This window comes from Piliocolobus tephrosceles, chromosome 15 (genome assembly GCF_002776525.5).
Source record: "Piliocolobus tephrosceles isolate RC106 chromosome 15, ASM277652v3, whole genome shotgun sequence".
Lineage (NCBI taxonomy): Eukaryota > Metazoa > Chordata > Mammalia > Primates > Cercopithecidae > Piliocolobus > Piliocolobus tephrosceles.
This window is the reverse complement of record NC_045448.1, coordinates 95965488-95984504: the sequence shown is the minus strand read 5'-3', so window position 1 is coordinate 95984504 and position 19017 is coordinate 95965488. Positions and strand designations below refer to the sequence as shown.

The 19017-nt window shown below is 46.3% G+C and overlaps 1 protein-coding gene across 4 annotated transcripts in view; it reads right to left on the bottom strand.

Moving 5' to 3' along the window:
- EDAR (ectodysplasin A receptor) overlaps nucleotides 1-19017 on the bottom strand; it is a 101716-nt gene that overhangs the window by 50748 nt on the left and 31951 nt on the right. The window lies entirely within an intron of this gene.

Genomic DNA, 19017 nt, shown 5'->3' with positions numbered 1-19017 from the left:
GGCTATGAGGGGCAAACTGACCTTTGGCAGCTTCTCATAGGCGGCGGGCTGTGTCCCTGAATTCTCTCAAGCCCTAAGTCTCTCAAGGGTGTTGCCCACCCCAAACATGTGGGTGTGAGTGTGTGCATACACGTGAGTGTGTATGTCTGCGAGCACATATGTGTGAGTAGATGTGTGTGTATATGTGAGGATATGTGTATGTGTGTGTATATGTGAGTGTATGTGTGTATAAGGGTATGCGTATGTGTGTATGTATGAATGGATGCATGTGTCAGTGTAGGTGACTGTGTGTGTGTGAATGTGTATGTGTGTGTAAGTGTATCTGCATATGAGTATGTGTGAATATGTGTGTGGGTGTCTGTATGTGTATGTTTGTGTGTGTGCATATGTGTATGTTTACATGTGTGAGTATATGTGTATGCAAATGTACGTGTGTGTGTATGAGTGTATGCATATGAATGTATGTGTGTGTATGTATGTGTGTATGTGTGTGTGTATGTATGTATATGAATGTATGTGTGTGAATGTGTGTGTGTGTGTATGTGGCAAACCCAGACAGGCCCCATGCACAGGAGACCTGCCTGGAGGGGCACGGATGAGGGCAAACCAAGTGGCCCTGAGCCCTGGCGGGGGGGGGCCTTCCCAAACGACGTGGACAGAGAGGTTGGTTTGAGTTGAAAGTTTAAAATCCAAGTTCTCAAGTTTCCTTTGTTAATTTGAATTGAGATAATACTCAATAGTTGAGTATTGAGTATTGAATTGAGATAATACTGAGAAAATAGATATTCTTGCACACATAGAATAATAAATATAATGCACGAAACACTTATTCACTTCTAGATTTTCTTTTGAAGGATCACTACTAATACAAATAAGCATGTCCAATTCTTCAGAACTCTCTGTGGATCACTGACTCTTCAGCAGAACCCACAGAGGCAGTAAGAGCATGGAGAAATCAGTATTTTGGACGTATCTGTTCACATCTCATCTTTCTATTTGACTCAACTTCTTCTGTTAGTCTTTATTTTCCCACATATAAACCAGTGACAATGATGATAATTTCTAAAGTGCAGTAAACAGTCATGGCCTAAAAACATTTCTGAACACCGACATGGTTACTGTTGCCAGACTAGGCTGGGGCTTCTCGGAATGCTAATTATGTTATGAAACAGGTGCATGTGTGCATTTGTACACAGACAGGACTGGGGTTGACGTCCCAAAGAGCAAGAAGCTCTCTCCAGCATTTCCTGCAGCTTGTGGTGCTTGGGTGCTCTGCACTCGGAGAATTGCTCACGAAAATAACGTGGCTTGCAAATATCCATGCAGAAGTTCAGAGGGAGAGCAATTATCCTCATTCCAATGTCCCGCTGTAAAGATATGTGTTCACAATTTCATTTCTGTTTCATTGAATGCCTCAGAGCTGAAAGGATCTTGTAGAACTAACAAGCTTGGAGAAGTTTTGAAAAAAAAAAAAATCCCTACTTTTTTGCCTTATCAAAATTGAGTGAAAGCATTTTCAGGGTGAAATCAGGAAAGTTATCATAACTAATGCATTGCTTTAAATTACAAAATGCAAGTTTTTCTAGGACTCTTTTTTTTTTCCCAGACAGAGTCTCACTCTGTCACCCAGGCTGGAGTGCAGTGGCATAATCTAGGCTCACTGCAACCTCCACCTCCCGGGTTCAAGCAATTCTCTTGCCTCAGCCTCCCGAGTAGCTGGGACTATAGGCGCCTGCCACCACACCCGGCTAATTTTTGTAATTTTAGTACTGACGGGGTTTTACCATGTTGGCCAGGCTGGTCTCGAACTCCTGACCTCGTGATCTGCCCAGCTCAGCCTCCCAAAGTGCTGGGATTACAGGTGTGAGCCACCGTGCCTGGCCACTGTAGGACTCATATAAGCATATTAACGTGAAGTTTTGTTGAAACATGATAGGAGCCACTCTCTAGCACTTTAATACACATGCCGCTCATCCTTCCTTTTTTTTTTTTTTTTTTTTTGAGACGGAGTCTTGCTCTGTCACTCAGGCTAGAGTGCAATGGCATAATCTCAGGTCACTGCAGCCTCCTCAACCTCCGCCTCCCAGGTTCAAGTGATTCTCCTGCCTCAGCCTCTGTAGTAGCTGGGACTACAGGCATGTGCCACCACACTTGGCTAATTTTCGTATTTTTAATAGAGATGGGGTTTCACCGTGTTGGCCAGGCTGTTCTTGAACTCCTGATTTCAAGTGTCTAGTGCAGAGTGTGTGTGTGTGAAAATGGGTGCTAATGACAGATTACCAGGTGGGGAGGTCAGGAGGACTGTCCCCAGTCCCTGGAAGATGGCTAGGAGTTAGCCAGGAATCACAACGGAAAAGTAGAGAGAAAGAGGGAACAGCATGGGTGAGGGCTGGGAGGAGGAGAACATGTCCCGTTAGGAAATGCAGTCACAGTGTATCCCCTCTAAGGCCATTGCTATACCCTCTTCTCTCAGCAATAGATGAATGAGTTATTTGCTGAACTGCGTACTGATAAAACCAAGAACCCTTTCTTGTTTTCTGCCAATGGGCTACTGTGCTGGGTCCTCCCTCAGCTCTTGTCTTCATTTCTTTGCTCTCATCAGCTCAGAGATATTTGGAAAGCAATACTTTCAGTCCGCCCTGCCTCCCCCAGACCCAGCAGTTCCTTTTGGATCTGGACTCCACTAGAGAACAGAAAGTTGGCACCTTAAAATAATTGTGGCGTGATGGAGACGAGGCCTCCTGCATGAACGTGTCCCAGTGACACTGATTCTGCTTCACAACAAAAGCAAAACAAGAACGTAATCCTTAATCACTGAAAGACACCTGCTAGAATCCCAAGCTATGTCAGCCAGACAGAAGACATCAATTTGACAGAGATGATAGCCTCTAAGTTAAGGAAGTTGAAGAAGATGAACCATCTATTGGCACCGGGATCAATAGAGTCTAAAATAGTACAGAGCTGCTGCAGGCAACAACATGAAGAGGCAGTAACGATGACTGCCATTGTTAGCTGTCCCGAGCGCCTGCAGAGGGCTTGCTGCTCCTCTCAGGCTGGCTATCGTAGGTAACTCAGAAGGTGCCCACATGGGTGGTGGAGGCTGAGCCTCCCAGGATGGCTCGGATGGTCTGAAGGGGAAGGTGGAGGGAGGGAGGACATATGTGGGCTGGCAAAGTACGTGTGGCTCCTCCATGGCCGAGCCTGCCCACGTGCCCCCTACTCTGCAGCCCCTGCCTCCCACTCCCCACTTCAGCTGCCCCTTTGAAGCTACTATGAGCCCAGGGAGTAGTGGGAATCTCAGTGCGTGGCCTGTGCACTCTGGGCTCCCCTGGGCCATGCCTGAGTCCCAGATGGGGCGGAGGTGGGGGCAGCCAGGCTCTCTGCTCCTCCTCTGTATCAAGCATCCAGTGCCATCGTCACACAATGTGAATGTGGAGTCATGTGCAGAATAACAAAGAAACAGCTTCTGAGCAAAGACTAAGCACAATTACAACATGTCACACCACGCCATGATGTGGCGCTGAACGGGTCAGGCTTCCAGTGGCAACAGTGCAGAATGATGAGAGCGGCGTTCTCAGAGTCTGCATGTCCCGTAAGAACCTACAAGTTGATGTCCTGATGAGTGGCACAGATTTTTGTATTCTTATTGCTGATAGTTTTAAAAATAATCAGGTGTTTTGAGTTGTAATTAACTTGCAATAAGCTTTACATATTTCCAGTTACAGCTGGGAGACTTTAATAACATGTATACACCCCATGTGGCTTGATACAGAGCCCATCTCTTCCAGAGTGTATCTTGTGCCCTTGACCATCAACCTGCCCCACCCTGCGCTGTCACCGGCCGTCACTATACATTTAAGCTGATTTTGCCTGTTCTAGATCTTCATGTACATGGAATTGGGCAGCTGGCTTCTTTCACCGAATGTGATACCTGTGGTGCGTCTGCGTTGTGGGAATTAGGACTTCAGTCCTCTTTATTGCCGAATCGTATTCCACTGCATTCGGAAACCACCATGTTTCTCCATTCGCCCATTCCATTTGTTTTTGCTAAGACTACATTTGCAAAATGGTTTTCGGTTGTTTTCTGGACCTGGGCAGTCCTGACCTTGCTTTTGATGTCAGTGACTCAAACATGAGGCAGGTTCCCAAAGGGGCTGCCCCTGGTTTTTGTCTGAATCTGCTCTGGCCAGAGGAGAGTCCTTGTAGCTCACAACCTACCTCCCAGTCACCAGGGTAAGGCGGAGGCACTGAGCTTCCAAACAGTTTCCCCTGAGCTGTTCCCTTTGAGGGGCTTCCTGGCAACCCTGCCTGGCCAGCTGGCAGCTGCCATGGGTAAGTTACACTCAGCTCTGAGGGTCCCCTGCACCAGCCGTGGGCAAGGCCAATAGGGAAGGGTCGAAGGAGAAGGAAAACGATCTCCTTGGCCCAGAGCTACCCAGGGACTAGTTCTCAAAAAGTCACTTCCAAAAGATGGTGTGAGTGCCCTACAACAACCTGACTGCCATTGTAAATAATCCCCCCTCAATCCAAGCCTTCTCTCCTAGGATGTGTGTTATGCTCGCACACAGAATTGGCTCAGAGAAGTACGCAGCCCATGTGTGAGGCCCTCACTGCCCCAGGGCACTTCTGCCCTGGTCCCGGCAGCCTCTTTCTAGCCTCAGTGAACGTGTACGCCCAAGGAGGCCAGTGCCCGACAGCAGGTGGGAGCTAATCAGGTCACAGCCGACAAAGCTCTGTTGCACAGAGAGGCCCGTCCACACCACGGTTCCCTGCTGGCTGGGGAAGGCAGCTGCCTTTCAGGTGCTCCTTGTGTGATGGAAGCTGCACAGGTGCCTAAGAGAAGGTCTGTTGGGCTTCTTCTGGAACCTGTGTTTGGGAGTGGAGCTGCAGGTGTGTGTGCTGGGGGCAGAGGCCCCATCTCTCAACCTGCTGGGGGTATTTGTGATGGGCCAATCCAGCGCCAGGTTTGTCATTAAACCTCCCCAGCATTGCAAGGGAGGCACTCACTACTCCCCTCTTAACATGTGGAGTCAATGGCGGTTCAGAGAGGGTGAGCGACTTGCTAAGGTCACACAGACAGAGGTGGGAGAGCCGAGGCACAATGCCATATCTACTCGACTTTCGACACTTCTACACAGCTTTGGGAACAGAGGTCTGGGAGCCAAGAGAAAGGCTGGCAATGGCTGGGGCTGAGAGGAGGAAGGGCTCCAAGTGAGTCAAGGGGCCCGGGCTTGGAGCCATGGACTTGGTTTCATCCTACCCTGTGGACCTGTGGCAGTTAGAAGGTTCTCGGTGAGGCCAGGTGAACCATGATGAACCATGCGGACGGCAGGGGCCAGCATCCCCGTCTCCCTCCCGTTCTAGAAGACATAAATGGTGTCTTCATTTTGTGAGTCTGCACTGAGTGAGGCCACAAGGCGGGCAATTCCGCCACCTGCTTCCCACACCAGAGGCCTTTGAAGATGTCGGAAGCCCTGCGGTTCCAGCGCGTTCCTGTTTCCACCTCTCCTTTCACCATGAAGCTAGCATAGCTCCCAGGCACAACCCTGGCCGTCTGGACTCTCAGGAAGGTTCATGCCCTGAGAACTTCAGGAGGAGGTGTGCTAAGAAAACTCAACAGCAGCAACAAAAACATTTTCAGGCTCCCAGTCTTTTAAGTTTGAGTGGGTAGGATTTGTGTTTGTTTGTTTGTTTTGAACTATTTAATAGATGGATTTTCTCCCTGCTCCTAATCCTGGGATTAGACCATAACTTCCCAGCCCCTTCACTGACGTGGAGGTAACCCGGCACAGATGGCGTTTCACCAGGCAGGTGACCCGGATGGTGCAGGGCTATAAATAACCATTAAATGTCCCTTTCAGAGTGGGCTTTTTTTTTTTCCCTCCCTTACATTCAAGTCCCAGCATGAAGCAAAACCTTTCATTTCTGGCTCCCTTCATTCTTTATACAGTTAAATTTATGTATTAATGGGACACCTATTAAACTGCAATCACACCGTATTCTTCTCTCTACCCTGTGCCTTTTTTCCAAGGTGAAAGAGCTGATGTCACTACTGAAGTCCTGGACAAACTTTTTGAAAAAGAGATTGCTGGGGCAGGTGGTGACTAGTCCGAATGATCCAGAACCAGTGTGACACGGGGCAGTCACCACGGGCTTGGGAGGACTCACTTCCGAGCACAACAAAATGTCCAGAGTGAAGACTCCGTGTATTTTCCGTGGCCTAGTGTGTTGAGAAACAGCAGCCATCCTTTCTGGGCTCTTTCTTGGTGGCTGGTGTCTGCTCTCCAGTTTGGGGGAGATGAATCCATGGGGCTGAGCACCCCTCCTTTCTCCAGGCTACTCTGTGATGTTCCGCAGCATACCCCAGGCTGGGGCACAGGGCTGGATGCCAGCCCGGGGCTGAGCAGAGACTAGAATTGCTCTGAGCCTGTGACCTTGCATGCCATTTCCACCCACCTCAGTTACCTTGCTTCCAAAACAGGGAGACAGGTTTTCCTGCTCACTCATTTCTCAGAGGGTAAACTGAGGTGAATGCATGTGGAAGTATTTTGAATGTAAAAGGCTTGATGTAGACTGTGGTTTCTCAGGAATGTACACATGCAATTGCTATCCAGCCATGTAGGAGCAAACACTGTTCCTCCAGCAGGAATGGTATACTCTGCTAATATACCCAGACCTCTGTTCCCAAAGCTGTGTAGAAGTGTCGAAAGTCAAGTAGATATGGCATTGTGCCTCAGCTCTCCCACCTCTGTCTGTGTGACCTTAGCAAGTCGCTCACCCTCTCTGAACCGCCATTGACTCCATGTGTTAAGTGGGGAGTAGTGAGTGCCTCCCTTGCAATGCTGGGGAGGTTTAATGACAAGTCTGGCGCTGGATCGGCCCTTCACAAATACGCTGATAATTTAATATAGTCTGACTATGGCTGCGGCAACGATGGCCATGGCCATGGAGCCAATGTTGTTGCCTCTAACCTCATGGGGCTGTTAATCTGGCTGTGGGCGAAGCAGGCTCTCCTGGATTGATAATGGGCTCCTTCACAAGCAGACCTGGCTCCCATTCCTGCCCTCAGCAGAACTTACTAAGCCCTGCTGGGATAAGTGCCAGGGTGGGGGATAGGGTGGGCACAGGCAGCAAAACCAGGAGAGGCCCTGGGCCCCGGTGTCTTGGCCTGGGAGGGAGAGGCTGCAGCGCCCGCATGGCGCAGAGGAGGGAGCTGCCACACAGAGCCGGTCTCAGACCTTCCTGAGATCACAGAGTCAAGGGAGAGGGCTGAGCCAGAGAGCTGACGGCAGAGACCAAGCTTCTAATCCCAGGCCAGGAGCTGTGGTCCCTGCCACCTGCAGGTCCCAGAGGAATTGATGCCGGGGAGGTTCTTTGAGCCCTTTGACATGAGCAGAAGGCCTAGGGTGTCCCTGCTTGGATGTTTGCCGTGGTGCAAAGGGCAAGGTTTCCACGATCACCATATTATTTATACCAGTCTGGTGATTTGAAAAAGTTGCCCCCTGCTGTCTGGCTTGCATTGTACGGTCTGGTGCTTTCTGCCCTTGAATGTGCAAAGGAGTTGTGACTATGCATATGGGCGCTGCCTGTCCATGAGACAGCTCAGGAAGCTCGATCCTGTGTGGGGAGCAACAGCTATAAGGCACTCAGCCAAGCCCAGCTTGGGTGGGGGCAAGCTCCCCGTCCTGGGGCACTGTATATTCCAGGGGCCAATGGGATGCTATGCCACTAAGTCCAAGCATGTAATCTTTAAAGACATCTTTTATTAGGTGTTTCATTATGCATTTCACTACTCCAGCAGTTCCAAGGCCATTTATTTATTTATCCCCATGCCAAGAGCCCCCAAGCAATGCCAAGGCATTTGGAACTAGAGTATGCTGGTACTAAAATAAAATTAAAACCTATTTTAAAGCCTTGAGACTTATTAATTTATTAAATTACTAAAAGGGACAATGTCTCTGGGTCTTAACAGGAGCCAACAGAGGACTGGACAGGATCGGATAAGCTGGGCTTGTTGGCACTGCCTGCATTTTAAATGCCAGCCACCAAGAATGCCAGGAAAAAGGACTGGAAATGAATGGAAAATAAAAATGCAGCTAACTTCCTAAAAATTTGAGATCTATTTATTTCTAAATGCCATGGATCCCAAATGGATCAACAAAGTATGGCATATGCACACAATGGAATATTACTCAGCCTTAAAAAGGAAAGACTTTCGGACACATGCTACAGTATGCATGAACCTTGAGGACCTTTTGCTAAGTAAGATAAGTCAGTCATGAAAGGAAAAATATCATGTGATCCCACTTGTATGAGGTTCCCAGAGTAGTGAGATTCACAGAGACGGAAAGTAGAATGTGGGTTGCCAGGGGCACATGTTACTTTATCATGAAGATGCCTATTCTATCCTATGCTTCCATCTGACTCTTCCTCAAAGTAAAAGACAGTTCAAGCAAACTAATGACTTGATTGCATTTTCTCACTCCATTCTCTGCAGTAGTACTGGCAGCATTAGTCCTCAGACATGAAGGAATCTGACATTTGGAAGGGCTGCCAAGTTTCTGGTGACTCCGAGGACACACCAGCCCCTGCTCCTGGAAATCCTCCACACCCTGTGAGATGTGCTCAGAGTGTGTCCCAGCAGCTGTGAGGAGCTGTCAGGTACAAAATGCACGAGGGCATGACTGGGTATCTTCAGCCTCCCCTGACTTTATCACAGGCTCTTCACATACACCCTAAACTCATGTCAGTACCTACAGGTGACAGTGACGGGAGTAGCACCTGGGACAACACATACCTCAGTGTGTTCAGCATCGCCCTGTGCCTGCACACCATGGGACTTGGTAAGGACTTGCAGAGCTGAATTATGCACAAAGACAACCCCTTGGGAACTGGTGTCAGGAATATTGGCAGCACCAAACAATTCTTAAAAAGTTGGCTCTCTGGCCAAACATATATTTTACATACTAAAAAGTGGAGTTGTATTAGTCCATTCTCCCATTCTCACACTGCTATAAAGACTGGGTAATCTATAAATAAAGAAGATTTAATTGGCAAACAGTTCCACATGACTGGCAGGCCTCAGGAAACTTACAACCATAGCAGAAGGCAAAGGGGAAGAAAAACACATCTTACATGGTGGTGAGAGAAAGGGTGAAGAGGGAAGTACCAGATACATATCAAACAACTAGATCTCATAAGAACTCACTCACTATCATGAGAACATCATGGGGAAACTGCCATGATCCAGTCACCTCCCACCAGGTTTCTCCCACAACATGCGGGAATTACAATTTGAGATGAGATTTGGGTGGGGACACAGAGCCAAACCTTATCATTCCACCCCTGGTCCCTCCCAAATCTCGTTTTTTTTTTCACATTTCAAAATCAATCATGCCTTCATAACAGTTTCCCAAAGTCTTAACTGACTCCAGCATTAACCCAAAAGTCCAAAGTCTCATCTGAGACAAGGCAAATCCTTTCTGCCTATAAGCCTGTGAAATCAAAAGTAAGTTAGTTACTTCTAAGATACTATGGAGGTACAGCCATTGAGTCTCCATTCCAAATGGGAAAAATTGGCCAAAACAAAGGGGCCATAGGCCCCATGAAAAAGTCTGAAACCTGGCTGGGCACTCATTAAATCTTAAAGATCCAAAATCTTCCTTGACTCCATGTCTCACATACAGGGCATGCTGATGCAAGGGGTGGACTCCCATGGCCTTGGACAGCTCTGCCTCTGTGGCTCTGCAGGGTACAACTCCTAGAGCTGCTTTCATGGGCTGGCATTAAGTGCCTGTGGATTTTCAAGCTGTCAGTTGATCTACCATCCTTGGGTCTGGAAAATGGTGGTGCTCTTCTCACAGCTCCACTTGGTAGTGCCGCAGTGAGGACTCTGTGTGGGGGCTCCAACCCCACACTTACTTTCTGCATTGCCCTAGTAGAGGTTCTCCATGAGGGCTTCACCCCTGCAGCAGACTTCTGCCTGAACATCCAGGCATTTTCATACATACTCTGAAATCTAGGTGGAGGCTCTCAAAGCTCAACTCCTGTCTTCTGCACCCCTGCAGTCCCAACACCAAGTGGAAGTTGCCAAGACTTGGGGCTTGCACCCTCTGAAGCAATGGCCTGAGCTGTACCTTGGCCCCTTTTAGCTGCAGCTGGAGCTGGAGTGGCTGGGAATGCAGGACACCAAGTCCTGGGGCTGCACAGGGCCCATGAAACCATTTTTCCCTTCTAGGCCTCTGGGTCTATGGTGGGAGGGGCTGGTGTGAAGATCTCTGACATGCCCTGGAGACATTTCCTCCATTGTCTTGACTATTAACGTTCAGCTCCTTGTTACCTATGCAAATTTCTGCAGCCAGCTTGAATTCCTCCCCAGAAAATGGGTTTTTCTTTTCTACCATATGGTTAGGCTGCAAATTTTCCAAACCTTTATGCTCTGCTTCCTTTTTAAACATAAGTTCCAATTTCAAACCATCTTTTTGTGAATGCACATGACTGAATGCTTTCAGAAAAAGCCAGGTCGCATCTTGAATGCTTTGCTGTAGAAATTTCTTCTGCCAGATGCCTTAAATCATCACTCTCAATTTCAAAGTTCCACAGATCTCTAGAGCAGGGGCAAAATGCCACCAGTCTCTTTGCTAAAGTATAGCAAGAGTGACTTTTGTTTCAGTTCCCAATAAGTCCCTCATCTCCATCTGAGACCACCTAAACCTGGACTTCATTGTCTATATCACTATTGGCATTTTGGTCAAAATCATTCAACAAGTCTGTAGGAAGTCCAAACGTTCACATATTTTCCTGTCTTCTTCTGAGCTTTCCAAACTGTTTCAAACTCTGTTATTCAGTTCCAAAGTTGCTTCCACATTTTCAGGTTGTCTTTATAGCAGTACCCCACTCTGCCAGTACCAATTCTCTGTATTAGTTCATTCTCACACTGCTATAACGATACTACCTGAGACTGGGTAATTTATAAAGAAAGGAGATTTAATTGACTCACAGTTCGGAATGGCTGGGAGGCCTCAAGAAACTCAGAATCATGGCAGAAGGCAAAGAGGAAGCAAGGCACGTATTACATGGTGGCAGGAGAGAGAGAGAGTGTGAAGTGGGGAGCACCAGACACTTACCAAACAACCAAATATCATGAGACCTAACTCAATATATCATGAGAACAGCATGGGGAAAACCACTCTCAATATCATGAGAATAGCATGGGGAAAACTGCTCCCATGATCCAACTACCTCCCACTAGGTCTCTCCCTGGACATGTGGGGATTACAGTTTGAGATGAGATTTGGCTGGGGAAACAGAGACAAATCATCATATACTAAAAAGTAGAGATGGCCAGGCATGGTGGCTCATGCCTATAATCCCAGCACTTTGGGATTCTGAGGCAGGATGATCACTTGAGGCCAGGAGTTCAAGACCAGTCTGGACAAGGTAGTGAGACCTCCATCACTAAAAAACTAAAAAAATTAGTTAAAAACACATATGTTTTTAGACAAAGTCTCACTCTGTCACCCAGGCTGGAGTGCAGTGGTATAATCATGGCTTCACTGCAGTCTCGACCTCTAGAGTTCAAGTGATTCTCTCACCTCAGCCTCCTGAGTAGTTGAATCTACAGGCTTGCAATGCCATGTCTGGTTAATTTTTTTGTAGTTTTTTGTAGGGATGGGGTTTCCCCATGTTGCCCATGCTGGAATTGTACTCCTGGGCTCAAGTGTTCCACCTGCCTTGCCCTCCCAAAGTGCTAGGATTAGAGGTGTGAGCCACCAAACCTGGCTAACATTGGCTATTTTTAATAAAAGCAATAATACAAGTATTAATTATTCTAAAGAGAAAAACAATGTATTAATATTCACATGTATGATATCTGATCATTTTGCTTTTCAGTTAGTGGGAAGATACAGCTTGGGCATCTTGTGCTGACGAACAGCTGTGTTTGGCCTGAGCCTGCAGTTGGCTCTGAATGATGTTGCCTACTGCATCCCACAACTCTATGGGGACATCCACTTCCTGCTGCCATCAAGTCTTAGAAAACACCCTCCAAACCAGTGCATGGCTTGCAATTAATTGCATCATAAAATCTTTTTTTTTCCTAAAAATGTGATGAGATTTCTCCCTTTTGCTCATAAAACATAATCATCTGAGGTGGGAGAATTGGTTTGCGGCTGCAGGAACTAATCACCCAACCAGAGAGGCCACTGAACCCCAGTCCTGTGTGCCATATGGAACATGCATGTCCTTATTTCTTCTCAAACTCCAAAGAGAAAGAGTGACTCAGTTATGATGATGATGTATGTAGCCAGTGATTTATCATGGGCTAGGTCTTCATGGTGTCTTAGAAGCAGATGTGACTGGAAAATAACCTCCGAGTAATATGTCCCTTCCAAATCAAAGATTCTGTGATCTCATGGAGGCCAATGCCCTCATTTCCTGAGGTTTTTGAAGTAACAAATGTATTTGGGAGTAGGGGGAACTGTGGAGATTGGGTGAAGCAAACTGGACAAATCAATTGTCAGACGGTTTATTCATTGAGTGTGGCCTGGACATGGTGCCATGGGGAGGGGCACTTATGACCCCAGGAGGGGCCTGCTGGCTGAAGAGTGAATGTAGCACACAAAGGGACATATTCAGCCCTACAAGGCAGAACAGATGACAGCCATCTAAGATGTCATGTCTTTTTTCTCTTTCTTTCCCTTCCTCCCTTCCTCTCTTTTCCTTCCTTCCTTTCCTCCTTCCTTCCTTCCTTCCTTTCTTTTGACAGGGGGTTCTCAATCAAGCATAGCTCACTGCAGCTTCAAACTTTTGGGCTCGAATGATCCTCCCGCCTCAGCCTGGAGAGTAGCTGGGACTACAGGTGCATGCCACTGCCTCTAGCTAATTTAGATGTGATATCTTTATGTAGAGCATGTTGTATCTCTGTTTACAGGGTTGATGGTGTCTCACAGCACTTGAGCCAGCCAGGGCCAGATCAATCAGGGAAGCACAAGAGATTGTTTATTCGTTCATATTCTGACATGATGTGGCTGAAAGCTGGACAGTGTGTGACTTCATCCTGAACACCACAAGGCTCCACGTCTGCATTCTGGATGTAACACTCAGCCGTGTGCTGTCCCCTCTGCTCTGCTGGAGCTGCCCTCAGCCTTCTCCACATCCCTGCCCTTGCTCCCTTCATGAGTCCAGTTCTCCAGGAATCAGACCTTGGGTTGGAGACGTAAGTGCAAGATATTTATCAGAAAGCTTTGGAATCAACACTGTTGGCAGAAGGGGCAATACATTCGCAGCACAAGGATGGCCCTACAGAGCTGTCCTGAACAGGAGCAAGGGGCCCAGGACTTCACACATCCACATTAACCAGGTCCCCAGGAAGGGATGTGACCTTGCATGAGGCAGGCTTCTTCACCCAAGGGCAGTTGCCAGGTGGGGGACTCAGCTGCAGCCTTTGTCTGTTGTCCGTTGTCCAGCATCTGGGAGCACTGATGCTTCTGTATTGAAGGGGCCACTTGCGAGCCAGGCCTCTCATAATCTAGTCATCTCTTGCATTTGCTCACCAGGCTGATAACTACCTGCCCTGGGGGTTTCTCAGCATCCTGAGAGGATTCTATGTAACTTGAAGCCTTTTTTCAGAAACCCATCTTTCCCCTTCTCCTGGTTATATGAGCTCAGTTCCCCCTGTAGCAGCTGTGTCTTGGAGGGTCTTAATATCGGTCTTCTGCATTTGTCCAGGCCAATGCCTTGTAATTCCAATGACCACACTACTGTTCAGGTACTGAAGAAACTCTGAACTTAGCAAATGGTCACAAAGAACTGAACCATCAATTATTTCTGTTAGCTGGGCAGCATTGTGTCCAAGGTCATATGGGAATTCGACCAGAAAGGCCAGGATGTCTTATGTGATTATTGTACTAGCAGGTAGTGAACCCCAGGAAAATTGAAATGAATTTAATATAAAGCACAACTTGATGGGAGGGGCTTATTCTTGTCAAAATTTAAATGTGTGTTTAAATTTATTGTTCCAAATCCTATATGCAATCCTGTATAGATATTGGCACAGGTATAAAGGTGATATGGTTTACAGGGAAGGGCACTGGGTCAGGATGGGGCCTTGGGTAAGACACTTCACTAAAGCCTGCAATTTCTTTAACTGTAAAATGAGGGTCTTATACTAGATCATTCTAAAGGTTCTTCCATTTCTGCTAGTCCATGAGGTTCTTTTAGATCTACGATATGCAGTGAAAGCTCTTGGCAACACTGTATCAGAACCAATGCCTGTGTTATGGAATATCTTCTCAAATCACAGTTATATTCCAATTAATTTGGCAGACATTATGATCTTCACAAGGTCTCTTGACGTACCGAATGGTGTGCAATGATGAGTAAGACATAGACTTGCCCTTGACACTCTTACAGTCTAATAAGAGGGCTTAGATCCTAGACAAAGGACCATGCAGGCAGAACCAAGAATATTTTCATAAAGAAGCAAAAGCATGGTTTTTTTCTTCTCTTGTTACTGCTTTGTTTTTTCATTTGTTTGTTTGACGGAAGGTCAAAAGGGAGAAATCACATTGCTAGTTAGGCACATTGAAGAAAGTTTCATTGGTGAAATAGTGGCATTTGGTATCATTGCAAGGACCTGAAAGAGGGGAGAGAATTTCAGGTATGAGCACCATGCGTGGAAGGGCCAAGGTCGGGAGGTGCAGGTCCTGGGGCAGCTCGTTTATTGATTTGGTTGAAACAATGGGTTAATGTGAAGGGGACTGGGAGATTGGGTAGAAGGTAGTTTGGTGACTAATTACAAAATACCTTAAATATCAGGATTTTGTTTCCTTTAAGTACACAAGATAGGAGAGGGGGATTTCTTTTTTTTTTTTCTTTTTTTTTTTTTTTGACGGAGTCTCGCTCTCTCACCCCCAGGGTGGAGTGGAGTGGCAGGATCTCAGCTCACTGCAAGCTCTGCCTCCCGGGTTTATGCCATTCTCCTGCCTCAGCCTCCCGAGTAGCTGGGACTACAGGCGCCCGCCACCTCGCCCGGCTAATTTTTTTTTATTTTTTAGTAGAGACGGGGTTTCACCGGGTTAGCCAGGATGGTCTCGATCTCCTGACCTCGTGATCCGCCCGTCTCGGCCTCCCAAAGTGCTGGGATTATAGGCTTGAGCCACCGCGCCCGGCCGGAGAGGGGGATTTCTGAATAATGAGGACATGATGAAATTTTTTAAATACTCTGTTATGCAGATTAGGAAGGTTCAATTAATCTGACTTTAATTCACTCCTTCTCTCTTCTACAGCCTCCAATACATTGTAGCCCTTCTGGTGAATTTTTCATTTCAGATATACTTTTCACTTCTAGGATTTCCTTTTTAAAAAATACTCTCACTTGCTCTGCTGAGATTCTCTATCTATTCACTGATTAAATCCAACTTTTTCTTTAAATCCTTGAACATATTAATATGAGTTGTTCTAAAGTCTTAGTTAATTCCAACATCTGGATTATCCTGGGCTCTGTTTCTATTGAATTCATTATTTTTGGATTATGGGTCACATTTTCCTACTTCTTCATATGTGTGGTAATGTTTTATCATATGCCAGATATTGTAATGATATGTGGAATCTACTTTAAATAGCACTGAGTTTTACTTTGGGCAAGTGTCAAATTACTGGAAGATCCTCCTGAACCTGTCAGGCTTGACTTTTTTCTTTATTAGGGTTGGTCTATTTACAGTTTTGCTTTTAGTTCCAAGGCATTATCCTTATTCCTGAGGTATAGACTTTCTGAGGTCTTTTTTTTTTTATTTTTAATTTTTGTGTGTATGTAGTAGGTGTATATATTTATGGGGTATGTGAGATATTTTGATATAGGCATGCAAAGCATAATAACCACACCATGAAAAGTGGGGTACCATCCCCTCAAGCATTCATCCTTTGTGTTACAAATAATTCATCTGTGCTCTTGGAGTCTCTACTGAATGCTCAAAGTGGTGGCTGAGCTTTCTGCATTCTGGCTAAGCCGATGCTTCAGAATTGCCTATCCCTGTGAGGCATCTGAGCTCTCTGCTCAGCCCTTAGCCCACAACAGCTGCTCTCTGTTGTCTGCTAGCTTGTGCCGAGTCTTGGCCAAGACCCACAGGTAAACTTCCTGCTGATTTCTGGAACTTTTTTCTGTGCAGCTCTCTCTCCTCTGGTATCCTCTTCCACAAATTCTAGATGCTTTATCTCTAAACTCTGCCTCTTCATTTCATTAAGACATCCTCCCTGCTTGGTCTCACTGCAGTCTACAAATTCCTTCTGACTAGGAAGCCGGGGTGAATGGGTATATTTTACTTTTCTTAAGAATCACGGTCCAGTGCTGTTTGTTGTCCAGTGCCTGACGACAGTTGCAGTTACCTCCCATACTTGTCCAGTTCTAGAGTTGTTTTTGGTGGACCAGGACACAACCAGATGATTTTCTAGGAAGACTAAGTTGGTGGTGTCACTGTCTGATGAATGTGACTGATGAGACACTTGAGGCAGCTATGTGAACAAGGACCTAAGGTAGGCTGGTGGCGATGGAAACAAAAAGGAAGCACCAGAAAACTGGCGGGAGGAGAGGCCAGTTAGGCAGGAGAAAATGGTTCTGAGGCTTTGAGCCTTTCCTCTGCTCTTTAACACCATTTGTGTGCCCAAGAGTCAAATGAAGTTGAACCAGACTGGTAAAAAGGATCAAGAATATGGATATCCTTTGAAATAATGTTTTCCTACATATTATGAGTGAGACACTAAAGATTATCAAGATCCTAAAACTTCTTAGGTTGCTCCTGAAAAACATGGTAAGTCTTCTAGGGTCAGACAAAGAGAATTAAAGGTGTCCCTCTCTTTGTATAAGACTATCCCCTCTACGAGCTCTTGCTACAGTCTCTCAGTGAAGAAAAGTGACACACCTTATCCACCACCTTCTTATAAAATCCTACAGTTATAGCAACCTAGATAACATAGATGGCATTTCCACGCTGTGTCCTAGATCATTTTCTCTTTAGAATGGAAGATCCTATTCCAGAGACCAGCAGGGGATGGTGGTGTGTGGACAGATGGCTATACAGTATACATCAAGACCTATACCGCAAGATACATGGGCTGCCATTTCCCATCTTAATGTATATGTTTACCATTTGTTTTTTTTTTTTTTTTTGAGACGGAGTCTCGCTCTGTCGCCCAGGCTGGAGCACAGTGGCCAGATCTCAGCTCACTGCAAGCTCCGCCTCCCGGGTTTACGCCATTCTCCTGCCTCAGCCTCCCGAGTAGCTGAGACTACAGGTGCCCGCCACCTCGCCCGGCTAGTTTTTTTTTGTATTTTTAGTAGAGACGGGGTTTCACCGTGTTAGCCAGGATGGTCTCGATCTCCTGACCTCGTGATCCGCCCGTCTCGGCCTCCCAAAGTGCTGGGATTACAGGCTTGAGCCACCGCGCCCGGCTATGTTTACCATTTGAATAGCTCATTACTTAAAGGAATTTCACAGACATTCTGCAACCGACCTGCCCTCACTCGCCCTGCTAACTTTGGACAGGTGTGGTGGTCTCTATCCCATTATGTGGCCACCAGTCCTGAAACTATCCTTGGAAAAGGCTCCCCACCCACTCTCCTTGGCAAAATTGTGAGCCACATGCTTTGCTCTTTTCATCTTAGTCAACGCTCATCGCACCCAGCCCTGTGCCTGGTATACATGGTCCTTGAATTCTATGTCTCTGTGTCTCTGTCTGTTTCCCTCTGTCCCATTCCCTCAGTAACCTTTATTCAAGCATCTGTCACTGGGAAGATAATCTTTTTTTTTTTTTTTTTTTTGAAACAGAGTCTTGCTCTATTGTTCAGGCTGGAGTGCAGTGGCGCAATCTCAGCTCACTGCAACCTCCTCCTCCCAGGTTCAAGCGATTCTCCTGTCTCAGCCTCTTGAGTAACTGGTATTACAGGCGCCCGCCACCATGGCTGGCTAATTTTTGTATATATATATTTTTAATTGAGATGGGGTTTCACCATATTGGCCAGCCTGGCCTTGAACTCCTGACCTCAGGTGATCCACCTGCCTCAGCCTCCCAAAGTGCTGGGATTACATGCATGAGCCACTGGACCCGGCCAGGAAGATAATCTTATACAGGAACTCCCACCAGGCTGTGAGTGACTGGCACTTCTCCCCCAGGGAAGTGCTCACAACTAATTTTAACAATAGCATTAAAGGGTAGTGATTATAAGAACAGGACTCTGATGTCTGATTTCTTGGGTTCAAATCTGGGCTTAATTTACTGGCTATGCAACTTTGGACAAGTAATTTAAATGTCTCTGTGCTTTGGTTGTCTTATCAGTAAAATTATGATATTTATAGAACCTAGGTCAGAATGCGAGGATTAATGAGATAAATTAAATGAGATGATGTGTATAAAGTATTTACAACAGTAAATGCTAATGAATGCAAGGTAATGTAATTATTTTCCAATTATGGAAGAATTGGAAAATAAAAGAAAAATATAAAGAGGAAATAAAATCATAACCCATCAGTTTTGGGTTTTGGCATTTTCTTTCAGTCCCTTATTTTTAGAGATGTATATATCTTAAAAGATATATACACCTTAAAAAATGAAATTAGGCCAGGTGCGGTGGCTCACTCTTGTAATGCTAGCACTTTGGGAGGCCGCGGTGAGCAGATCACCTGAGGTCAGGGGTCGAGACCTGCCTGGCCAACATGGCATTGTGGCACATGCCTGTAATCCCAGCTACTTGGGAAACTGAAGCAGGAGAATCACTTGAACTCAGGAGGCAGAGGTTTCAGTGAGCCGAGATCACACCACTGCACTATAGCCTGGGTGACAGAATGAGACTCTGTCTCGAAAAATAAATAAATAAAATAACATAAAATAAAATTAGAGGTTGGGCATGGTGGCTCATGCTTGTAATCCCAGCACTTTGGGAGGCCAGGGCAAGTGGATCACAGGGTCAGGAGATTGAGACCATCATGGCTAACATGGCGAAACCCTGTCTCTACTAAAAAAAAA